Source organism: Malaclemys terrapin, chromosome 15, assembly GCF_027887155.1.
Source record: "Malaclemys terrapin pileata isolate rMalTer1 chromosome 15, rMalTer1.hap1, whole genome shotgun sequence".
NCBI classification, from domain to species: domain Eukaryota; kingdom Metazoa; phylum Chordata; order Testudines; family Emydidae; genus Malaclemys; species Malaclemys terrapin.
In genome coordinates, this window is record NC_071519.1 from 2,312,155 (window position 1) to 2,312,378 (window position 224).

Sequence of the window (224 nt, forward strand, 5' to 3'; positions counted from 1 at the left end):
GAGCAACGCAACGCAACGCCGTCTCCGATTGGCCCCCCCAACCTTTCCTCCGCTTCCCATTGGCCACCTCCCGCGGGGCCCCGTCCTCCGATTGGCCCGTGGCCCCGGGCGGGCTCCCGCTGATTGGTTGGCGAGGCGCGCCCCTTCCCCCCCCCGCCTGCGCGCGCGCTGTGTGTGTGCGCGTCGGGGGGGGGCGGCCGCTCGCTCGCTCGCGCGCGCTGCTG